Below are 6361 nucleotides of genomic sequence, written 5' to 3' on the forward strand. Positions count from 1 at the left end.
GTTGTTAGTTTTTAAACAATTCTTTTGGCAGCTGGGCCTTTTTAAAAAGGGCATTACTCACAAGAGACTAGTGTACAGAATTGATTACAGTAAGGACAGCACATGGGCTGCCTTGTTCTCCTTGAGGGCTTGACATGGACCCCATGTGGGTTTGTACACACACACACACGTTGCATGGATCCCCTGTAGATGCATACACACACACACCGCACAGAACCCCTGTATGCATGGACACATGCACACACACTGCACGGAACTCCTGTATGCACATGTGAACCCACACGCACGTACGCTACACGGATCCCGTACCTGCGTGTACACACACACACTACACAGAACCCCTGTATGCAGGTACACACACATACTGCACAGACACACACACCTCCCGTGCATGGAAACCTTCTCAAGGTCACTCAGCAAATGACACAGCTAAACCTTGAAATCACGCAGACTGGCTCTGGTGTGAGGCCATAGAATAGTGTCTATCAATAAAACTAGTGATAACAAAACAACTAGCAGCACTTTAGGAAAAAAGAAAACATTTACTAAGTGGCTGGAAGGGATCATTCAGCAGGTTCATTTTCAAACCGCATCCCTTAGATCTCCAGTTTCTTAACCTCTTTGACCCCGTGTGTTCTAATCTGTAAAATGACATAATAACCGTAACTACCTCAGAGGATTGTTATGTGTGTTAAATGATTTAATCCACATGGAGCTTTTAAAATACTGCCAGGCTTATAGTAAGGACTTAATAAGCTTAAGCTACTATTATTTAATTCGTAAACCGAGTGCCTACAATGAACAATGCACTGAGGGTTTCAGGGGATAAAGAGAGTCAGTAATACATAATCCCAGCCCACAAGAAGTTTGCAGCATACTTAGATAGGAACTAGATAAGTGTTTTAAAAAGTTTCTAAGTTTTATAGGATGTCAATACTCAAAACTTTCCCCAGTCCTCTGGGCCCTTAGTGAAAGGGAAGGGAATGGGTGCAAACTGCAACGTGTGGTTGCCAGCGTCCGATTCATTAGCAATGGGCGGCAAAAGCCCAGTTGCTCCAGGCAGCAGACTCTCTGATACGCTACAGTGTAGCAAGGAGGACCAGCACTCTCCCTCCACAGCCTAACCACAGGATCGGCATGAAGCCAGGCAGAGGAGCTGCCCAGCCAGCGGCTTGAACCAGACCCTAGCATGTGTCATGCCTGGAGAGGTCCCAAGTGCACCACACCAGAGTGGAAAAAAACAACAACAGCAAATAGGTCCTGCCTGAAAAGTGAGTTTTGGCACCTCACCCTGCTCACTAGAGCACCGTAGCTACTGAATGCCAGGTTCTCACCAAACTCATCAGATTAACCAGTCCACCTCCTGAAAGGAGGAGCAAGTAAGGGGACCCAGTTGTCCTCAAGAGAGTCAGAGGGCACCACTGTGGGGAAGAAGAGGTTCAAACTGAAAGAGGTTTTAGGTTCATACAGTGACAGGGATACCAAACTGTCCTCAGATGAGAAGCACAGTCTCGTAAAATGAAGAATGTCGTGCTCCATGTGTCACTGACGCTCCCCATAAGAAACGGTAGAAAGAACAACAGAAAACACACTCTCCAAAGGCTTCCCTGGAGAATTAGGGTAATGGCAGGAAATCCCTTCTCTAAGACCCTAGGTGCAAAGGGAGGGAGAAAAAGAAAAGCATTCTCCACCCCAACCCTAACACACACACACGATCACTTCTAATGGCAATCATGAAGGCTCCCAAGGAGAAAACTCAAGTTCCTAGCAGGAATAACTTTTTTAATAGATGTCAAGATATGCAAGCGGCAGAGAGGGTGTAGTATGGGAAAGGAATAGGGACAGAAAAATAGAGGATACAGGCAAGAAAGGGCAGATGGGAGTAATGTACAAGTAGGTGCCGGAGCTGGAGAAGCGCGGAAGCTGTCTTCTAGGTCCCTGGGTCAGCATCCATGGCTGGTGACCGTCCTGCAACGCCGGATCTCAGCCTGTACACAGTGGAGAAGCACCGCCTATCTGGATTGGAGAAAGTAGACAGTCAGACAAGCAACAGACTAACAGGATTCAACTAATAATAGACACAATTCAGAAGGCTGCTTTGGTTGTCCCAGCAAGAACATCACAGCTTTTCTTCCTCCTTCAAACTTAGATCAACACAATTTTTATACATGCAAGTTGAATGTTTGTATGCAACACATCTTAGCATATAAGTACATAACGTTCTTTATAATTATTTTAACCGAATTGCACTGAGATCATTCTGACTCTGAATTACAGAACTGGAGCAAGCCTTGACAGTCATTTGATCCGACCCTGTTGATTTCTCACTGTAGGAATCCGAAGATAAGGAAAGTAGAAATCATATTCTTACAAGGTCACAGAGATTCTTACAAGGTCACAGAGATTCTTACCAAGGTCACAGAGACAGCTAACGACTTTATACGTTTTAGAAAACAAGTACTCTGCCTTGCATTTCTAATAAACCGTTATTCAATTTTGAAAACATCTTTTAATCCAGCACTTCAAAAGTGATCAGTTTTTAATGGAATACCTTTTGCCCATGAAAAATGAACTTTTGAAAATAACATCTGGTTAAACAAAACAAAGCAAAACAGAAAATCCTCTCACAACAGATGTAGTGTAACCAGATTACAACTTAATCTCACAACTGACCTTGAAAGAAAATGCTAAATCTCTGTATTCAGATACTTCCTGAACGGGTAACTAGGCTGTCATTTCAAACACCCTCATTACATAACAAGAATGTCCCCCTGACTTCATCCAATCACAAGATTTTTGACATAAAAATATTTCCCATAAATATAAAAATTATTGTCTATAAATAATAAAGCCATGAACAATAGCCATAGAGCTAAGATATTAAATCTTAAGAGCCTAGAAAAGGATGAGTTCGTGTCCTTTGTACGGACATGGATGAAGCTGGAAACCATCATTCTCAGCAAACTATCGCCAGGACAGAAAACCAAACACCACATGTGCTCACTCATAGGTGGGCATTGAACAGTGAGATCACTTGGACACAGGAAGGGGAACGTCACACACCGGGGCCGGTGGTGGGGAGGCGGGAGGGGGGAGGGATAGCATTAGGAGATATACCTAATGTAAATGATGCGTTGATGGGTGCAGCACACCAACGTGGCACATGTATACATATGTAACAAACCTGCATGTTGTGCACATGTACCCTAGAACATAAAGTATAATACTACTACTACTAATAATAATAATAATAATTTTTCTAAAAGAAAGAAAACAAAAAGACCAATAGCCATGAAGCTAGGATATTTAATATGTCACATTTTGCTGATGAGGAAGGTTCTGCTCCCAGTATGAGCTCAGCTTTTCTTTCTTTCTGGAAGTTTTATATTACTGGGGCTTGAGTTAAAGAGATGGAAATTTTATATTACTGGTGCTTGAGTTAAGGAGATGGAAATTTTATATTACTGGGGCTTGAGTTAAAGAGGTGAATTCTTAGAATGAAAATATAGCAAAAAAAAAAAAAGAAAAAGAAAATATAGCAAAGAACTCACTGGTCAGCTTTTCAGATGTTTTGCGGGCTTTGCGTATCTAAAAGATAGCTAAGAATATAGCCCTCCTCTGATCATTAGATTGTGCCTTGTGTCGAAAAACAACATCTCTTCAAGAATAATCTCTGTAAAGCACCTCACACACTTTTCAATGAAGCTTAAATAGAAATGTTCATTAATTAAATACACAATACGCTTAAATACTTCCTTGGTTTTATTCTATCTCCAACGTGACCTCTAAGCAGGTTTAAGCAAATGCTTTAAAAAATATCAATTATTGGAGGTCCGAATGCTTTTAGCTATAGCTGCCCAAGTGAGTTGGCAAAAGGGAGACAAGGTTTTCAGATGCTTCGGGACAAGGATGTGCTCTCCCCCAGCCTATGGAGTAACAACCCTCCGATTCCTTCACTGCTTCTAAAGTCTATATTTAGGTTTAAAGATGTTTTAGAATAACAATATCATGATTTTTTTCTTTTTTAAAAAATTCCAATTTAGCTACTTCGCAGACAATATTTTGTGTATTCTACCATGTTCCTCAATTCCGATGATAGAAAAAGACAATGATTTCCCATCCCTTAAAGTTTCCAAAGAAAGGTGAAAACTTCCACTCTGCTCCCAGTTGGGAAAATTATAAAAGCAATGTCATTAGTCCCCCTTTAAACCCTTCTGCTGTCCCCAAGGAGGCAGGAACGACTGTTAATTAGGGCCTTAGAAAAGAACCCTCTGGGTTTACTTTTTTTTTTTTTTAAGATCTTCTTGTTCAACAGAGAGCTGAGAACTTCTGCACCACTGCCAACTGACCAGCATGTAGAGATATTTTTATGTTCATCTGTATGATTTATCCCTCTTCCTTCTCCTTTTCTCTCAAATTTCAAATGGTTTAGAATTGGGAGATACACAGATCAGAAGACAGCAAATTCAATCACAAATTTACAAGGAAAACTGAAGTACCACATTGTAAGATACAGTCCAAGTTTAAAATGGCCAATGTAGGGAAAGGAGAGTATGGAAAACACAGTAGTTTGGAAAATGTTTAACAGACGTATTATATTATGTTTATTTTTTCCACCACAATTAAGTATCTGATTGGTAATCAACATTTATCTAAGGGAAGATGATACCTGAGCTTCAGGACAGTGTTATGACTGGAGCAGCCCCTCTCTTACCGAATGAAGCCGCAGGGTTCCCACGGTTGTCTTTCTCCTGGCAGCAGCATCAGGACTAAAGCGTCAAGCCTTCCTCCCGGGTATCAGTCTGCCTCAGCCCCACTACAGCTGTACCGACTTCTCAGCTAACATAATGCTGTCCTACAAGGTTTCGTGACGATTTTCCACCTTCCTCATAGCCTTCACCGGTGCCATCCCAGGCTGTTAGCCCAATCAGGTCCAGGGATCCGGCCAAGGAGACACGGGGTCTCTCTACAGAGGTGGAGTCTGAGTGCATCAGGCAAGGAATGAGGCACAAGCGCAGACGGGCCTCGGACTAGAGAGAAGACGTGGAGCCAGGTCCCACCAGACCCTGAAATTAGAGAAATCCAGATGATGTCTGGGGAAACGTCATACCCAGCTCAGGATTTTTCAAATTCGAGCTCCATACGATGGTGATTGCAAAGCCTTCCTGTGAGTATCACATGGAAAATAAAAGTCTCTACAGAGGGAAGCTCACAAAGTCATCTTGCAAAGACAGTTTAACAGTCTAGGAGGCTCTAGCTTCCACCTAAGAATACATAGATTTTCTTAAAGGAGCTGTATATTTAAAATATAAATTGTGTCCCTCAGAACAAAAGATATAAGCTGGCTAACAATTCTAACTAGTTTCAGGGAAAAACAAGTAAACAGTATAATATTCAGGTGTTACCAGTTAATGACCCCATAATAAATAATCTGCAGTTGAATAAATAATCCTTTAGGCTGAGCCCTGAAATACCAGCATTGGCAAAATTCATGAATCTTTTATAGGACTTAGTTAACAATAGATTTTAGATCAGCCAGATGTGTGCTCCAAGAAGAGCAGAACTGCCAGCATTGTAAGGCTCTCTGTCTCAACTCACAGATACCATGTCAACTATGGTGCCATTCTTCTAACAAAGATAACAGCATTTCTTTTGATTAATGACTTGAAGTTTTTCAAATTTTTTTCTATTAATGAGTAATCCAAAATAGTTATTTTAGGCTGAAAATAAAGCAAAAAGCAACAAGGAGCTCACAGCTGTATAATCTGCTCCTTGAGGGTTTTGGTTCCAAAATCAGATCAATGAGGCTGGAGTCCGTGCTCAGCTCTGAGTCTTTGGGCAAATTACTTCATCACTCTGCCTCCATCTTCTCATCTTTAACATGGTCAGAATAATGGTTTTTACTTCACAGGTTACGGTGAAGATCAGCTGATGCAGCTGGTGATCTGAGAACAGTACCTGGTGCGTATGATGTCCTCACTACATGAAACATTCGTAATATTGTTAGTGTGAAACTGCCTTTGCAAAAGCTGTAACAGAGAGAAAATTATGACGGTGAAAGAGATCTGATTAAACCAGCTCCATCTTTGCTTCCAGCCTCCAAACTGCCCTTGTTCATTTCTGTCCAAGCTAACTAAGGAGGAATTCAGTTTATAGTTTAACTTTGAAACAAAGATGATAGCAGTCCTTTCCTAAAAAAAACTCCTCCTTGACAGGGGGCAGAAACACCTTTGTGAAACTAACAAATCAGCCACCAGATTAGAAATGATGGCTCAGGAGTCGCGCAGCCAGAGGCTAGAAGCCCACTGCACTTCCCCAGTTGCTCCAATGGGTAACATTACTATTGTAAAACCTAAGATTG

The 6361-nt window shown here is 41.5% G+C and overlaps 1 long non-coding RNA gene across 1 annotated transcript; it reads right to left on the reverse strand.

Moving 5' to 3' along the window:
* Positions 1-549: 549 nt before the first annotated feature.
* Positions 550-5226, reverse strand: LOC117084880. The gene is made up of 3 exons (XR_004437729.1): positions 4715-5226; positions 1892-2016; positions 550-641 (listed from the first exon to the last, which is right to left on the reverse strand). It is a non-coding gene; the product is annotated as an uncharacterized LOC117084880 (long non-coding RNA).
* Positions 5227-6361: the final 1135 nt, after the last annotated feature.

Source organism: Trachypithecus francoisi, unplaced genomic scaffold (assembly GCF_009764315.1).
Source record: "Trachypithecus francoisi isolate TF-2019V2 unplaced genomic scaffold, Tfra_2.0 Lachesis_group1, whole genome shotgun sequence".
Taxonomy (NCBI): domain Eukaryota; kingdom Metazoa; phylum Chordata; class Mammalia; order Primates; family Cercopithecidae; genus Trachypithecus; species Trachypithecus francoisi.